Source organism: Anopheles funestus, chromosome 2RL (genome assembly GCF_943734845.2).
Source record: "Anopheles funestus chromosome 2RL, idAnoFuneDA-416_04, whole genome shotgun sequence".
Lineage (NCBI taxonomy): Eukaryota > Metazoa > Arthropoda > Insecta > Diptera > Culicidae > Anopheles > Anopheles funestus.
The window spans coordinates 57,425,324-57,444,529 of record NC_064598.1 but is presented as its reverse complement, the minus strand read 5'-3'; the positions used below and the strand labels follow the sequence as shown (position 1 = coordinate 57,444,529).

Here is a 19,206-nt window from a genome sequence, read left to right as displayed (position 1 = left end):
AGACACCTTAGCCAAGACACATTAGCCAAGACACCTTAGCCAAGACACATTAGCCAAGACACCTTAGCCAAGACACCTTAGCCAAGACACATTAGCCAAGACACCTTAGCCAAGACACCTTAGCCAAGACACCTAAGCCAAGACACCTTAGCCAAGACACATTAGCCAAGACACATTAGCCAAGACACATTAGCCGAGACACCTTAGCCAAGACACATTAGCCGAGACACATTAGCCAAGACACCTTAGCCAAGACACATTAGCCAAGACACCTTAGCCAAGACACATTAGCCAAGACACATTAGCCAAGACACCTTAGCCAAGACACATTAGCCAAGACACATTAACCGAGACACATGAGCCAATACACCTTAGCCAAGACACCTTAGCAAAGACACATTAGCCAAGACACATTAGCCAAGACACATAAGCCAAGACACATTAGCCAAGACACCTTAGCCAAGACACATTAGCCGAGACACATTAGCCAAGACACCTTAGCCAAGACACATTAGCCTAGACACATTAGCCAAGACACCTTAGCCGAGACACATTAGCCAAGACACATTAGCCAAGACACCTTAGCCAAGACACATTAGCCAAGACACATTAGCCGAGACACATTAGCCGAGACACCTTAGCCAAGACACCTTAGCCAAGACACATTAGCCGAGACACATTAGCCAAGACACCTTAGCCAAGACACATTAGCCGAGACACATTAGCCAAGACACCTTAGCCAAGACACATTAGCCGAGACACATTAGCCAAGACACCTTAGCCAAGACACATTAGCCAAGACACATTAGCCAAGACACATTAGCCAAGACACATTAGCCAAGACACATTATCCGAGACACCTTAGCCAAGACACATTAGCCAAGACACATTAGCCAAGACACCTTAGCCAAGACACATTAGCCGAGACACATTAGCCAAGACACATTGGCCGAGACACATTAGCCAAGACACATTAGCCAAGACACATTAGCCAAGACACATTTTCCGAGACACCTTAGCCAAGACACATTAGCCAAGACACCTTAGCCAAGACACATTAGCCAAGACACCTTAGCCAAGACACATTAGCCAAGACACATTAGCCAAGACACCTTAGCCAAGACACCTTAGCCAAGACACATTATCCGAGACACCTTAGCCAAGACACCTCAGCCGAGACACATTACCCAAGTCACCTTAGCCGAGACACCTTAGCCAAGACACATTAGCCGAGACACATTAGCCAAGACACCATAGCCAAGACACATTAGCCAAGACACCTTAGCCAAGACACCTTAGCCAAGACACATTGGCCAAGACACATTAGCCAAGACACATTAGCCAAGACACCTTAGCCAAGACACCTTAGCCAACACACATTAGCCAAGACACATTAGCCAAGACACAATAGCCAAGACACATTAGCCAAGACACCTTAGCCAAGACACATTAGCCGAGACACATTAGCCAAGACACCTTAGCCAAGACACATTAGCCAAGACACATTAGCCAAGATTCCTTAGCCAAGACACCTTAGCCAAGACACCTTAGCCAAGACACCTTAGCCAAGACACATTAGCCAAGACACATTAGCCGAAACACATTAGCCAAGACACCTTAGCCAAGACACATTAGCCGAGACACATTAGCCAAGACACCTTAGCCAAGACACATTAGCCAAGACACCTAAGCCAAGACACATTAGCCAAGACACCTTAGCCAAGACACCTTAGCCAAGACACCTTAGCCAAGACACATTAGCCAAGACACCTTAGCCAAGACACATTAGCCAAGACACCTAAGCCAAGACACCTTAGCCAAGACACATTAGCCAAGACACCTTAGCCAAGACACATTAGCCAAGACACATTAGCCGAGACACAATAGCCAAGACACCTTAGCCAAGACACCTTAGCCAAGACACATTAGCCAAGACACCTTAGCCAAGACACCTTAGCTAAGACACCTTAGCCAAGACACCTTAGCCAAGACACCTTAGCCGAGACACATTAGCCAAGACACATTAGCCAAGACACATTAGCCAAGACACCTTAGCCAAGACACATTAGCCAAGACACATTAGCCGAAACACATTAGCCAAGACACCTTAGCCAAGACACATTAGCCGAGACACATTAGCCAAGACACCTTAGCCAAGACACATTAGCCGAGACACATTAGCAAAGACACCTTAGCCAAGACACCTTAGCCAAGACACCTTAGCCAAGACACCTTAGCCCAGACACCTTAGCCAAGACACCTTAGCCAAGACACATTAGCCAAGACACATTAGCCGAAACACATTAGCCAAGACACCTTAGCCAAGACACATTAGCCGAGACACATTAGCCAAGACACCTTAGCCAAGACACATTAGCCAAGACACCTAAGCCAAGACACCTTAGCCAAGACACATTAGCCAAGACACCTTAGCCAAGACACATTAGCCAAGACACATTAGCCGAGACACATTAGCCAAGACACCTTAGCCAAGATACATTAGCCAAGACACCTTAGCCAAGACACATTAGCCGAGACACATTAGCCAAGACACCTTAGCCAAGACATATTAGCCAAGACACCTTAGCCGAGACACATTAGCCGAGACACATTAGCCAAGACACATTAGCCAAGACACCTTAGCTAAGACACCTTAGCCAAGACACCTTAGCCGAGACACATTAGCCAAGACACATTAGCCAAGACACATAAGCCAAGACACCTTAGCCAAGACACATGAGCCAAGACGGGAGAGTGGAGTGACAGTCGGTGCAAGCAGACGTGTAGTGTTTTGCGATCCGTGGTTTTATATAAATAATTTGGTGTAAAGTCGCGTTGGTCGTGATAAATTCGACACAAGTGCAAAGTTCAAAGTGCTAAGTGAACATTGTTGTGGAGTGTGCGAGTTTGCACCCCTTTTTTGAAGCGAAAGGAAGGAAATTAAAAACTGCATTCGCGGCCGTGCATCTTCGGCTTCAGGTCGCTTCGGCGACAGGCAGCCTGCTGCATCTTTCGTGTGAAGTGCTTTGGTATCGAGGGACAGACTAGTGTGCTGAAACCTTAGTGCTCGTGGGTGGCTTGCGTTTTGTTTACTAACAAAAACGGTGCGTCGCTAGCAACAAAGTGTTTGGTACGGTGCTTGGTACGAATCAGTATTTTGCGCGGCGCGTCCTTTGTGTCGATCGAAAATAGTATTCGTGAGGGCAGCAGGCGTCCCCACGCACATTAAAGTAAAACGTGTCTCCACGCACATAAGTACATGTGCGTCCCTGGTTTAGTGCGACGTTGCGTACACTGATCCTGACTACGTGCTGTTCGAACGTGAGTGTGAGCCTACGTGAGTGTTCGTATAGTGCGTCAGATGGTGTTCAGCGGTGAGTGCTGTGCTTAAGGCTCATTTACACGAGCGAAACGCAGCATTTTTAAAATGAGTGAACACGAAGGAAGTCACCCAAACGCATTGGGTACTGCACTGAGCGTTTTCTTCGGCCGTAGCAGTAAAACTGTGCGTTCTCCGCCCAGTGGAAATTCCCAGTCGGTAGAAGAAGGAAAGAAGGACAGTGAAGGACAGGGAGCAGGTGAGCATACTACAATCGAATGTTGCGATTTAGCTCAGGAAGCACAGGCGGAAAAAGATCCTGCAGGTATTGCTGGCGGAAAAAAGCTTGTGCAGATGCAAATATTTCCGAGGCAGGAGAGCGCCGAAGCATTGACCAAAAGCAGGCTTCAAGAAGCGCTTGACACGGCGCGTGAGTTGCACCTGTACACTAAGGATCGCAACAATGTCCATGCGCCGATAAAGAGGATGTCGGTGAAAATATTAAATGCTCTTAGCAACGTGGAACGTGAGCTTGCTACCTTGAAGCTGCGAGCAGAAAGAGCGGAAAAGGCACTAAGCTATGCCGAAGTAACCCGCGATTCATCGGCTACTCCTGTTATCCCTCCGGCAGGCCCCTCGAAACGTGGGAGAAACCAGAGAACACCGGAGGCCGATGTAGAAGGACAAAAGAAGCAGAAGAGCAATGTTACGGAGAAGAAAATGCCGACCTCAGCCGATGAAAGCAGCGAGTCTCAGTGGAATACTGTTGTAAGGAGAAAACAGCAGAGACCAACACCCGCAGAAGAAAAACATGCTGCTTGGACTTATCCTCCAGCGAAACCGCAAGTGCGTCCGAAAACAGAAGCCATAGTGATCGGGCTTAACGAAAAAGATTCCTACGCGGATATCTTACGGCGTGTTAAGACAGACCCAAAGCTACAGACGCTGGGTAAACAGGTCTCGAAGATCAGGCGCACGCGAGAAGGAAATATGATCTTCGAGCTGAAAAAGGACGAAACGGCCTGTGGGACGAATTACAAGGATCTCCTACAGGAGTCTGTGGGAGAAGCGGGGAAAGTAACAGTACGTGGCAACGAGGCGACAATTGAATGTCGTGATATAGATGAAGTTACAGCAGCAGAGACAGTTGAACTCGCTTTGCGAAGTCGGTTCGAACTAGGAAATGCCACCGTGGAAATAAAGATGAAACCGGCGTTTAATGGAACGCAGACGGCGTACATAAAAATGCCGTTAAAGCAAGCGTTGATTGTAGCAGAAGCCAGAGAGGTAGAGGTTGATTGGTCAATCTGTCGCGTCCGCATTTTGCCCCAGACCAGAAGGTGTTATCGTTGTTGGGAGTTCGACCATGTCCTACGTGACTGTAAGGGCCCAGACAGAAGAGAGCACTGTCTACGCTGCGGTGAAAAAGGGCATCAAGCACGAACCTGCGTCAAACCAGCAGTGTGTCTCGTGTGCCCCCCGGGAAGCAATGCACACCAAGTCGGAGGAACCCGTTGCCACGCAGCTCGGAAAGCATGGAAGTAGTCCAAGTGAACCTTAACCATTGCGAGGCTGCACAGGATCTTCTGTGGCAGGTGATAATGGAAGAAAAAGGCGATGTGGCCATTATATCAGAACCCTATCGTGCACCAGGTAACACCAACAACTGGGTCATGGATAAAACTGAGATGGCTGCAATCTGGGCTGTGGGACCTTTTCCCATTCAAACAGTAGTATCCTGCGGCTTCGAGGGGTTCGTCATCGCCCTGATCAACGGAGTCTATTTCTGCAGCTGCTACGCTCCCCCCAGGTGGGAGCTAAACAAATTCAACGATATGTTAGACAGCCTAGTGGAACAGCTCGAGGGTCGAAGCCCAGTAGTTATAGCTGGAGACTTCAATGCCTGGGCGGTTGAATGGGGAAGTAGACGGACGAACACCAGAGGAGACGCGGTGCTAGAAAGCCTTGCTCGACTGGATGTTGTTTTGGGAAACGTAGGTTCTACTCCCACGTTTAGTAGAAATGATAGGACTTCGATTATAGACATCACGTTCTGTAGCCCAATCCTAGCGCGACATCTGAACTGGAGAGTGAGCGAAGCGTACACTCTCAGCGACCATCGAGTTGTCCGATACGCTGCCATCAGAAGGAGCATGCCAACGACAGTGTATACTAACGGCACCCTAGGTTGGAAAATCCAGTTTTTCGACGAGGAGCTGTTCAAGGAGGCGTTAGCCTTTGGTGGCTTCGCAGATGCGCGCAGCGTGCACGAACTAGCAGCTGGGTTGACTGATGCTTGCGATGCGACAATGCCGAGGAGAAAAGCCTCCAGCTGTAAGCGAAACCCTGCCTATTGGTGGAACGCTTCTATCGCGACACTACGGGCCAGGTGCATAGCAGTACGCCGGAAATTACAGCGGGAGAGACGTATTGGAAACCGAGATCAACTGCGAGCAGCATACGTCACGGCCAGGTCTGATCTGAAGAGAGCAATTAAAGACAGTAAGAGGAGATGCTTCCTGGAGCTTAGTGCTGAAATTGCTCGGAAGCCCTGGGGTTTTGCCTACAAGACAGTGATGCAGAAGGTGAAAACTCGCCAAGAGCCTGTGGAACGATGTCCCATGAGACTTAAAAGGATCATTGGGAATTTGTTCCCCACTCATGACGCTCCAGAACTGTACACTACCTTCAGAACTTCAGAAAAAGAGATTGAGCCAATAACTGAAGACGAAATTCTACGGATTGCCGACCGTCTTAAACCTGGGAAAGCACCTGGCCCGGATGGCATTCCAAACGAAGCAGTCAAAGTAGCCATGAGAGCTTTCCCGAAAGTGTTCCAGATTGTACTCCAGGACACACTGAAGTCAGGCCAATTCCCGTCGACGTGGAAACAGCAGAAGCTGGTGCTAATACCAAAACCAGGAAAGCAGCCGGGCGACCCATCAGCTCTAAGGCCTTTGGGGCTCACAGATTCCCTGGCTAAGGTACAGGAAATTCCAATTCTGGATCGCCTGACAGTGCACACGGAAGGTCCGCTTGGACTTTCTAAGCGGCAGTTTGGATTTCGGAAGAAGCGCTCAACAGTCGACGCAATGTTGGCAGTGCTGGAGACGGGATATGCTGCGTTTCGGAGAAAAAGGTCCGGTGCACGTTACTGCGCGTTGATTACAATCGATGTAAAAAACGCCTTTAACAGTGCTAGCTGGGAGGCAATTGCTGCTGGGTTGGAGCGCATGGAGGTTCCCCCGTACTTGTGCAGGCTCTTGAGTAATTATCTTCAAGGACGGGTGCTACAATATGACACGGAGGAAGGAGTCCGGACAACCTCGATTACGGCAGGCGTCCCACAGGGATCAGTTTTAGGACCCACTCTGTGGAACGTCATGTATGACGGGGTGCTGACTCTCGCACTGCCACCAGGAGCTCAATTGATCGGGTTTGCAGATGACATCGCCCTTACAATAACCGGCGAAACGATTGAGGAGATCGAGATGCTGGCAACGGACGCAGTCAACAGGATTGATAGGTGGATGAGAGGGGTAAAGCTGCAAATTGAGCACGCGAAGACGAAGTTTATAGTCATCAGCAGCCACAGGGAAGTACAGAAAGCTACGATATTGGTTGGCTCGCACCACATTGAGTCTACCAGATATCTAAAATATCTCGGAGTCATAATCGACGATCGGCTGAACTTCAAGCAGCACCTCGTAGAAGTGTGTGGGAAGGCTATGAAGACCGCAAATATGATGGCAACATTCATGCCAAATATAGGTGGACCAAGCAGCAACATTAGGCGCCTACACGCTAATGTAGCTACGTCCGTAGTGAGGTACGGAGCCCCGGCGTGGGCACACATCATGTCGGCGAAGCAGAACCGGAAAGCTGTGGATAAGGTACACAGACGATTGGTCATGCGTGTTACCAGTGCGTATCGTACCATATCGTATGATGCGGTATGCGTAATTGCGGGAATCATGCCGCTCTACATCACCCTTGAAGAAGACGCGAAGAACTTCCGCAACGCACGCTCGGGGGAACCTCTTGCTGATGGAGCAGTTAAGTCGGAGTCAAAGAGGAAATGGCAGGTGGCTTGGAGCAACTCGGCGAAAGGGAGATGGACCTATTCCTTGATCCCCGACGTTGAAACGTGGCTGGGAAGGAAACATGGCGAAGTGAACTTCTTCGTCACACAATTTCTCTCCGGTCATGGCTGTTTCAGGAACTACCTGCATAGATTCCGACATGCCGCTTCACCACGATGCCCAGCATGCGGGGACGTAGATGAGACAGCTGAACACGTTTTGTTCTACTGTCCTAGATTCGCTGAGGAGCGCCGGCAATTGAGCGACAAGTGCGGAACGGCAGTGAACGCGTCGAACATCCTGCAAGTGATGTTGCAGAGTGCAGATCTGTGGAAGGCAGCTGAAACGGCGATGCGATCGATTCTGGTGAAACTGCAGAAACAGTGGCGACAAGATCAACGGTTTGGTCTCGCATGAGTGTGTGCTGTGCTGTGTATGTGATGTCCAGTGTTGTGTTGTGTTGTGAAAAAAAAAAAAAAAAAAAAAACAAACAAACAAAAGTGTTGCTTGTTGCTAGCGCGTATCATAAGACAGACTGAGTGCCACAGCACTGCCCCTCCCATGAAGTAATACCGCGAGGTGATTCCGTGGGAGGGTGCACAGGGTTCAAGGAGAGTTTTTTACTGGGTAAAAATCCCATGTCCCCCATTGTGGGTGTCTTTCGAAGATTTTAAACTCCTTGTAAAAAAAAAAAAAAAAAAAAAAAAACATTAGCCGAAACACATTAGCCAAGACACCTTAGCCAAGACACATTAGCCGAGACACATTAGCCAAGACACCTTAGCCAAGACACATTAGCCGAGACACATTAGCAAAGACACCTTAGCCAAGACACCTTAGCCAAGACACCTTAGCCAAGACACATTAGCCAAGACACCTTAGCCCAGACACCTTAGCCAAGACACCTTAGCCAAGACACATTAGCCAAGACACATTAGCCGAAACACATTAGCCAAGACACCTTAGCCAAGACACATTAGCCAAGACACCTAAGCCAAGACACCTTAGCCAAGACACATTAGCCAAGACACCTTAGCCAAGACACATTAGCCAAGACACATTAGCCGAGACACATTAGCCAAGACACCTTAGCCAAGATACATTAGCCAAGACACCTTAGCCAAGACACATTAGCCGAGACACATTAGCCAAGACACCTTAGCCAAGACATATTAGCCAAGACACCTTAGCCGAGACACATTAGCCGAGACACATTAGCCAAGACACATTAGCCAAGACACCTTAGCTAAGACACCTTAGCCAAGACACCTTAGCCGAGACACATTAGCCAAGACACATTAGCCAAGACACATAAGCCAAGACACCTTAGCCAAGACACATGAGCCAAGACACCTTAGCCAAGACACATTAGCCGAGACACATTAGCCAAGACACCTTAGCCAAGACACCTTAGCCAAGACACCTTAGCCAAGACACATTAGCCAAGACACCTTAGCCAAGACACCTTAGCCAAGACACATTAGCCAAGACACCTAAGCCAAGACACCTTAGCCAAGACACATTAGCCAAGACACCTTAGCCAAGACACATTAGCCAAGACACATTAGCCGAGACACAATAGCCAAGACACTTTAGCCAAGACACCTTAGCCAAGACACATTAGCCAAGACACCTTAGTCAAGACACCTTAGCTAAGACACCTTAGCCAAGACACCTTAGTCGAGACACATTAGCCAAGACACCTTAGCCAAGACACATTAGCCAAGACACAATAGCCGAAACACATTAGCCAAGACACCTTAGCCAAGACACATTAGCCGAGACACATTAGCCAAGACACATTAGCCGAGACACATTAGCCAAGACACCTTAGCCAAGACACATTAGCCGAGACACATTAGCCAAGACACCTTAGCCAAGACACCTTAGCCAAGACACCTTAGCCAAGACACCTTAGCCAAGACACATTAGCCAAGACACCTAAGCCAAGACACCTTAGCCAAGACACCTTAGCCAAGACACATTAGCCAAGACACATTAGCCGAAACACATTAGCCAAGACACCTTAGCCAAGACACATTAGCCGAGACACATTAGCCAAGACACCTTATCCAAGACACATTAGCCAAGACACCTAAGCCAAGACACCTTAGCCAAGACACCTTAGCCAAGACACCTTAGCCAAGACACCTTAGCCTAGACACATTAGCCAAGACACCTTAGCCAAGACACATTAGCCGAGACACATTAGCCAAGACACCTTAGCCAAGACACATTAGCCAAGACACCTTAGCCAAGACACATTAGCCGAGACACATTAGCCAAGACACCTTAGCCAAGACATATTAGCCAAGACACCTTAGCCGAGACACATTAGCCGAGACACATTAGCCAAGACACATTAGCCAAGACACCTTAGCTAAGACACCTTAGCCAAGACACCTTAGCCGAGACACATTAGCCAAGACACATTAGCCAAGACACATAAGCCAAGACACCTCAGCCAAGACACATTAGCCAAGACACGTTAGCCGAAACACATTAGCCAAGACACCTTAGCCAAGACACATTAGCCAAGACACCTAAGCCAAGACACATTAGCCAAGACACATTAGCCAAGACACCTTAGCCAAGACACCTTAGCCAAGACACATTAGCCAAGACACCTTAGCCAAGACACCTTAGCCAAGACACATTAGCCAAGACACCTTAGCCAAGACACATTAGCCAAGACACCTTAGCCAAGACACATTAGCCAAGACACATTAGCCGAGACACATTAGCCAAGACACCTTAGCCAAGACACATTAGCGAAGACACATTAGCCAAGACACCTTAGCCAAGACACCTTAGCCAAGACACCTTAGCCAAGACACCTTAGCCAAGACACATTAGCCACGACACATTAGCCAAGACACCTTAGCCAAGACACATTAGCCAAGACACCTCAGCCAAGACACATTAGCCAAGACACCTTAGCCAAGACACATTAGCCAAGACACATAAGCCAAGACACCTTAGCCGAGACACATTAGCCAAGACACATTAGCCAAGACACCTTAGCCAAGACACCTTAGCCGAGACACATTAGCCGAGACACATTAGCCAAGACACCTTAGCCAAGACACCTTAGCCAAGACACATTAGCCAAGACACATTAGCCAAGACACATTAGCCGTGACACATTAGCCAAGACACCTTAGCCAAGACTCCTTAGCCAAGACACCTTAGCCAAGACACCTTAGCCAAGACACATTAGCCAAGACACCTTAGCCAAGACACTTTAGCCAAGACACATTAGCCAAGACACATTAGCCAAGACATATTAGCCAAGACACATTAGCCAAGACACATTAGCCGAGACACCTTAGCCAAGACACATTAGCCAAGACACCTTAGCCAAGACACCTTAGCCTAGACACCTTAGCCAAGACACATTAGCCAAGACACATTAGCCAAGACACCTTAGCCGAGACACATTACCCAAGACACCTTAGTCAAGACACCTTAACCGAGACACATTAGCCAAGACACCTTAGCCAAGACACATTAGCCGAGACACCTTAGCCAAGACACCTTAGCCAAGATACATTAGCCAAGACACATTAGCCAAGACACCTTAGCCAAGACACCTTAGCCAAGACGCCTTAGCCAAGACACATTAGCCAAGACACATAAGCCAAGACACCTTAGCCGAGACACATTAGCCAAGACACCTTAGCCAAGACAAATTAGCCAAGACACATTAGCCAAGACACATTAGCCGTGACACATTAGCCAAGACACCTTAGCCAAGACACCTTAGCCAAGACACCTTAGAAAAGACACATTAGCCAAGACACCTTAGCCAAGACACCTTAGCCAAGACACATTAGCCAAGACACATGAGCCAAGACACATAAGCCGAGACACATTAGCAAAGACACCTTAGCCAAGACACCTTAGCCAAGCAAGTTAGCCGAGACACATTAGCCAAGACACCTTAGCCAAGACACCTTAGCCAAGACACCTTAGCCAAGACACCTTAGCCAAGACACATTAGCCAAGACACATTAGCCAAGACACATTACCCGAGATACTTTAGCCAAGACACATTAGCCGAGACACATTAGCCAAGACACCTTAGCCAAGACACCTTAGCCAAGACACATTAGCCGAGACACATTAGCCAAGACACCTTAGCCAAGACACCTTAGCCAAGACACCTTAGCCAAAACACATTAGCCAAGACACATTAGCCAAGACACATTAGCCGAGACACTTTAGCCAAGACACCTTAGCCAAGACACATTAGCCGAGACACATTAGCCAAGACACCTTAGCCAAGACACATTAGCCAAGACACCTTAGCCAAGACACATTAGCCAAGACACCTTAGCCAAGACACCTTAGCCAAGACACATTAGCCAAGACACCTTAGCCAAGATACCTTAGCCAAGACACATTAGCCAAGACACCTTAGCCAAGACACCTTAGCCAAGACACCTTAGCCGAGACACCTTAGCCAAGACACCTTAGCCAAGACACATTACCCAAGACACCTTAGCCAAGACACCTTAGCCAAGACACCTTAGCCAAGACACATTAGCAAAGACACCTTAGCCAAGACACTTTAGCCAAGACACCTTAGCCAAGACACCTTAGCCGAGACACATTAGCCGAGACGCATTAGCCATGACACCTTAGCCAAGACACATTATCCAGGACACCTTAGCCAAGACACATTAGCCAAGACACATTAGCCAAGACACATTAGCCAAGACACCTTAGCCAAGACACCTTAGCCAAGACACATTAGCCAAGACACATTAGCCAAGACACCTTAGCCAAGACACATTAGCCAAGACACATTAGCCGAGACACATTAGCCAAGACACCTTAGCCAAGACACATTAGCCAAGACACATTAACCAAGACACCTTAGCCAAGACACCTTAGCCGAGACACATTAGCCGAGACACATTAGCCAAGACACCTTAGCCAAGACACATTAGCCAAGACACCTTAGCCAAGACACCTTAGCCAAGACACATTAGCCAAGACACCTTAGCCAAGACACATTAGCCGAGACACATTAGCCAAGACACCTTAGCCAAGACACATTAGCCAAGACACATTAGCCGAGACACATTAGCCAAGACACTTTAGCCGAGACACAATAGCCAAGACACCTTAGCCAAGACACATTAGCCAAGACACCTTAGCCGAGACACATTAGCCAAGACACCTTAGCCAAGACACATTAGCCAAGACACCTTAGCCAAGACACATTAGCCGAGACACATTAGCCGAGACACATTAGAAAAGACACCTTAGCCAAGACACATTAGCCAAGACACCTTAGCCAAGACACCTTAGCCAAGACACCTTAGCCAAGACACATTAGCCAAGACACATTAGCCGAGACACATTAGCCAAGACACATTAGCCAAGACACATTAGCCAAGACACCTTAGCCAAGACACATTAGCCAAGACACATTAGCCGAAACACATTAGCCAAGACACCTTAGCCAAGACACATTAGCCGAGACACATTAGCCAAGACACCTTAGCCAAGACACATTAGCCAAGACACCTAAGCCAAGACACATTAGCCAAGACACATTAGCCGTGACACATTAGCCAAGACACCTTAGCCAAGACACCTTAGCCAAGACACCTTAGCCAAGACACATTAGCCAAGACACCTTAGCCAAGACACCTTAGCCAAGACACATTAGCCAAGACACATTAGCCAAGACACATAAGCCGAGACACATTAGCCAAGACACCTTAGCCAAGACACATTAGCCAAGACACATTAGCCGAGACACATTAGCAAAGACACCTTAGCCAAGACACATTAGCCAAGACACATTAGCCAAGACACCTTAGCCAAGACACATTAGCCAAGACACATTAGCCAAGACACATAAGCCGAGACACATTAGCAAAGACACCTTAGCCAAGACACCTTAGCCAAGACACGTTAGCCGAGACACATTAGCCAAGACACCTTAGCCAAGACACCTTAGCCAAGACACCTTAGCCAAGACACCTTAGCCAAGACACATTAGCCAAGACACATTAGCCAAGACACCTTAGCCAAGACACCTTAGCCAAGACACATTAGCCAAGACACATTAGCCAAGACACATAAGCCAAGACACATTAGCCAAGACACATTAGCCAAGACACATAAGCCGAGACACATTAGCAAAGACACCTTAGCCAAGACACCTTAGCCAAGACACGTTAGCCGAGACACATTAGCCAAGACACCTTAGCCAAGACACCTTAGCCAAGACACCTTAGCCAAGACACCTTAGCCAAGACACATTAGCCAAGACACATTAGCCAAGACACATTAGCCGAGATACTTTAGCCAAGACACATTAGCCGAGACACATTAGCCGAGACACCTTAGCCAAGACACCTTAGCCAAGACACAATAGCCGAGACACATTAGCCAAGACACCTTAGCCAAGACACATTAGCCAAGACACCTAAGCCAAGACACATTAGCCAAGACACATTAGCCGTGACACATTAGCCAAGACACCTTAGCCAAGACACCTTAGCCAAGACACCTTAGCCAAGACACATTAGCCAAGACACCTTAGCCAAGACACCTTAGCCAAGACACATTAGCCAAGACACATTAGCCAAGACACATTAGCCAAGACACATAAGCCGAGACACATTAGCCAAGACACCTTAGCCAAGACACATTAGCCAAGACACATTAGCCGAGACACATTAGCAAAGACACCTTAGCCAAGACACATTAGCCAAGACACATTAGCCAAGACACCTTAGCCAAGACACATTAGCCAAGACACATTAGCCAAGACACATAAGCCGAGACACATTAGCAAAGACACCTTAGCCAAGACACCTTAGCCAAGACACGTTAGCCGAGACACATTAGCCAAGACACCTTAGCCAAGACACCTTAGCCAAGACACCTTAGCCAAGACACCTTAGCCAAGACAAATTAGCCAAGACACATTAGCCAAGACACATTAGCCGTGACACATTAGCCAAGACACCTTAGCCAAGACACCTTAGCCAAGACACATTAGCCAAGACACCTTAGCCAAGACACCTTAGCCAAGACACATTAGCCAAGACACATTAGCCAAGACACATAAGCCGAGACACATTAGCAAAGACACCTTAGCCAAGACACATTAGCCAAGACACGTTAGCCGAGACACATTAGCCAAGACACCTTAGCCAAGACACCTTAGCCAAGACACCTTAGCCAAGACACCTTAGCCAAGACACATTAGCCAAGACACATTAGCCAAGACACATTAGCCGAGATACTTTAGCCAAGACACATTAGCCGAGACACATTAGCCAAGACACCTTAGCCAAGACACCTTAGCCAAGACACCTTAGCCAAGACACATTAGCCGAGACACATTAGCCAAGACACTTAGCCAAGACACCTTAGCCAAGACACCTTAGCCAAAACACATTAGCCAAGACACATTAGCCAAGACACATTAGCCGAGACACTTTAGCCAAGACACCTTAGCCAAGACACATTAGCCGAGACACATTAGCCAAGACACCTTAGCCAAGACACATTAGCCTAGACACCTTAGCCAAGACACATTAGCCAAGACACCTTAGCCAAGACACCTTAGCCAAGACACATTAGCCAAGACACCTTAGCCAAGATACCTTAGCCAAGACACATTAGCCAAGACACCTTAGCCAAGACACCTTAGCCAAGACACCTTAGCCGAGACACCTTAGCCAAGACACCTTAGCCAAGACACATTACCCAAGACACCTTAGCCAAGACACCTTAGCCAAGACACCTTAGCCAAGACACATTAGCAAAGACACCTTAGCCAAGACACTTTAGCCAAGACACCTTAGCCAAGACACCTTAGCCGAGACACATTAGCCGAGACGCATTAGCCAAGACACCTTAGCCAAGACACCTTAGCCAAGATACATTAGCCAGGACACCTTAGCCAAGACACATTAGCCAAGACACATTAGCCAAGACACATTAGCCAAGACACATTAGCCAAGACACCTTAGCCAAGACACCTTAGCCAAGACACATTAGCCAAGACACATTAGCCAAGACACCTTAGCCAAGACACATTAGCCAAGACACATTAGCCGAGACACATTAGCCAAGACACCTTAGCCAAGACACCTTAGCCAAGATACATTAACCAAGACACCTTAGCCAAGACACCTTAGCCGAGACACATTAGCCGAGACACATTAGCCAAGACACCTTAGCCAAGACACATTAGCCAAGACACCTTAGCCAAGACACCTTAGCCAAGACACATTAGCCGAGACACATTAGCCAAGACACCTTAGCCGAGACACATTAGCCAAGACACCTTAGCCAAGACACATTAGCCAAGACACATTAGCCGAGACACATTAGCCAAGACACATTAGCCGAGACACATTAGCCAAGACACCTTAGCCAAGACACATTAGCCGAGACACATTAGCCAAGACACATTAGCCAAGACACCTTAGCCAAGACACATTAGCCAAGACACCTTAGCCAAGACACCTTAGCCGAGACACATTAGCCGAGACACATTAGAAAAGACACCTTAGCCAAGACACATTAGCCAAGACACATTAGCCAAGACACCTTAGCCAAGACACCTTAGCCAAGACACATTAGCCAAGACACATAAGCCAAGACACATTAGCCAAGACACATTAGCCAAGACACATTAGCCAAGACACCTTAGCCAAGACACATTAGCCAAGACACATTAGCCGAAACACATTAGCCAAGACACCTTAGCCAAGACACATTAGCCGAGACACATTAGCCAAGACACCTTAGCCAAGACACATTAGCCAAGACACCTAAGCCAAGACACATTAGCCAAGACACATTAGCCGTGACACATTAGCCAAGACACCTTAGCCAAGACACCTTAGCCAAGACACCTTAGCCAAGACACATTAGCCAAGACACCTTAGCCAAGACACCTTAGCCAAGACACATTAGCCAAGACACATTAGCCGAGACACATAAGCCGAGACACATTAGCCAAGACACCTTAGCCAAGACACATTAGCCAAGACACATTAGCCGAGACACATTAGCAAAGACACCTTAGCCAAGACACATTAGCCAAGACACATTAGCCAAGACACCTTAGCCAAGACACCTTATCCAAGACACCTTAGCCAAGACACATTAGCCGAGACACATTAGCCAAGACACCTTAGCCAAGACACCTTAGCCAAGACACCTTAGCCAAGACACATTAGCCAAGACACATTAGCCAAGACACATTAGCCGAGACACTTTAGCCAAGACACCTTAGCCAAGACACATTAGCCGAGACACATTAGCCAAGACACCTTAGCCAAGACACATTAGCCAAGACACCTTAGCCAAGACACATTAGCCAAGACACCTTAGCCAAGACACATTAGCCAAGACACCTTAGCCAAGACACATTAGCCAAGACACTTTAGCCAAGACACATTAGCCGAGACACATTAGCCAAGACACCTTAGCCAAGACACATTAGCCAAGACACCTTAGCCAAGACACATTAGCCAAGACACCTTAGCCAAGACACATTAGCCAAGACACCTTAGCCAAGACACATTAGCCAAGACACCTTAGCCAAGACACATTAGCCAAGACACCTTAGCCAAGACACCTTAGCCAAGACACATTAGCCAAGACACATTAGCCAAGACACCTTAGCCAAGACACCTTAGCCGAGACACCTTAGCCAAGACACCTTAGCCAAGACACATTAGCCAAGACACCTTAGCCAAGACACCTTAGCCAAGACACATTACCCAAGACACCTTAGCCAAGACACCTTAGCCAAGACACCTTAGCCAAGACACATTAGCCGAGACACATTAGCCAAGACACCTTAGCCAAGACACATTAGCCAAGACACATTAGCCAAGACGCCTTAGCCAAGACACCTTAGCCAAGACACCTTAGCCAAGACACCTTAGCCAAGACACATTAGCAAAGACACCTTAGCCAAGACACTTTAGCCAAGACACCTTAGCCAAGACACCTTAGCCGAGACACATTAGCCGAGACGCATTAGCCAAGACACCTTAGCCAAGACACATTAGCCAGGACACCTTAGCCAAGACACATTAGCCAAGACACATTAGCCAAGACACATTAGCCAAGACACATTAGCCAAGACACCTTAGCCAAGACACCTTAGCCAAGACACATTAGCCAAGACACATTAGCCAAGACACCTTAGCCAAGACACATTAGCCAAGACACATTAGCCGAGACACATTAGCCAAGACACCTTAGCCAAGACTCCTTAGCCAAGACACATTAACCAAGACACCTTAGCCAAGACACCTTAGCCGAGACACATTAGCCGAGACACATTAGCCAAGACACCTTAGCCAAGACACATTAGCCAAGACACCTTAGCCAAGACACCTTAGCCAAGACACATTAGCCAAGACACATTAGCCAAGACACCTTAGCCGAGACACATTAGCCAAGACACCTTAGCCAAGACACATTAGCCAAGACACATTAGCCGAGACACATTAGCCAAGACACATTAGCCGAGACACATTAGCCAAGACACCTTAGCCAAGACACATTAGCCAAGACACCTTAGCCGAGACACATTAGCCAAGACACCTTAGCCAAGACACATTAGCCAAGACACCTTAGCCAAGACACCTTAGCCGAGACACATTAGCCGAGATACATTAGAAAAGACACCTTAGCCAAGACACATTAGCCAAGACACCTTAGCCAAGACACCTTAGCCAAGACACATTAGCCAAGACACATTAGCCGAGACACATTAGCCAAGACACCTTAGCCAAGACACATTAGCCAAGACACATTAGCCAAGACACATTAGCCGAGACACATTAGCCAAGACACCTTAGCCAAGACACATTAGCCAAGACACCTTAGCCGAGACACATTAGCCAAGACACCTTAGCCAAGACACATTAGCCAAGACACCTTAGCCAAGACACCTTAGCCGAGACACATTAGCCGAGACACATTAGAAAAGACACCTTAGCCAAGACACATTAGCCAAGACACCTTAGCCAAGACACCTTAGCCAAGACACCTTAGCCAAGACACCTTAGCCAAGACACATTAGCCAAGACACATTAGCCGAGACACATTAGCCAAGACACCTTAGCCAAGACACCTTAGCCAAGACACCTTAGCCAAGACACATTAGCCAAGACACATTAGCCAAGACACATTAGCCGAGACACTTTAGCCAAGACACCTTAGCCAAGACACCTTAGCCAAGACACATTAGCCAAGACACCTTAGCCAAGACACATTAGCCAAGACACCTTAGCCGAGACACATTAGCCAAGACACATTAGCCAGGACACCTTAGCCAAGACACATTAGCCAAGACACATTAGCCAAGACACATTAGCCAAGACACATTAGCCAAGACACCTTAGCCAAGACACCTTAGCCAAGACACATTAGCCAAGACACATTAGCCAAGACACCTTAGCCAAGACACATTAGCCAAGACACATTAGCCGAGACACATTAGCCAAGACACCTTAGCCAAGACACCTTAGCCGAGACACATTAGCCAAGACACATTAGCCAAGACACCTTAGCCAAGACACATTAGCCAAGACACCTTAGCCAAGACACCTTAGCCGAGACACATTAGCCGAGACACATTAGAAAAGACACCTTAGCCAAGACACATTAGCCAAGACACATTAGCCAAGACACCTTAGCCAAGACACCTTAGCCAAGACACATTAGCCAAGACACATTAGCCAAGACACATTAGCCAAGACACATTAGCCAAGACACATTAGCCAAGACACCTTAGCCAAG

The 19,206-nt window shown here is 47.8% G+C and overlaps 1 long non-coding RNA gene across 1 annotated transcript in view; it reads right to left on the bottom strand.

Moving 5' to 3' along the window:
* Positions 1–8,358: 8,358 nt before the first annotated feature.
* LOC125762975 (uncharacterized) overlaps positions 8,359–19,206 on the bottom strand; it is a 35,362-nt gene continuing 24,514 nt past the window's right edge. Inside the window, exon 6 of the long non-coding RNA XR_007418288.1 lies at positions 8,359–9,776. This is a non-coding gene — a long non-coding RNA (uncharacterized LOC125762975). The remainder of the gene's footprint in view (positions 9,777–19,206) is intronic.